Genomic DNA, 501 nt, shown 5'->3' with positions numbered 1-501 from the left:
CCCCAACGCCATTACTCAGACAAGTGCTGCCATCGTATGTTGTATATCCATTTAAATTATTTGATTCGTTTGTTTCAGAAACTTTGCTATGATTGTAAATATGTTAAGGTCTTTAGTAAAAGCTCTAGGGAAAATATCGTCCCACGGAGAAAAGTCCATTTTAATGAGGTTGGTTATTAAATTGTTAGACGCTTGAGTGTGTCTGATACAATTAAATAAAATATGTTGCCAATTCCTTGAACTGACCCCGCATTCACATGTTTCATCATTAATAATATTTTTATCTATCAAGTGTGTGCTGGTAGATACATGGTACGATTTAATTCTAGCAATTAAAGAAATTGCGTCTCTCTTAGAAAATTTATATTGTTTGTACCACGGGGAATTCGATAAGTTCGGGATGTTTTTCCGGTATCTCCGCCCTTTATATTTAAATTGCTCCTCAAGATAAGCATGAGCCAGTTTTTGGAAGTCATGTTTAATATTAGCAATAAGATCCCG

The sequence above is a fragment of the Odontomachus brunneus genome, unplaced genomic scaffold (assembly GCF_010583005.1).
Source record: "Odontomachus brunneus isolate Ranch 3 - 2012 unplaced genomic scaffold, Obru_v1 Obru_scaffold_134, whole genome shotgun sequence".
Classification (NCBI taxonomy): domain Eukaryota; kingdom Metazoa; phylum Arthropoda; class Insecta; order Hymenoptera; family Formicidae; genus Odontomachus; species Odontomachus brunneus.
The sequence above is the reverse complement of the archived record's forward strand: the minus strand, read 5'-3'. Positions refer to the sequence as shown.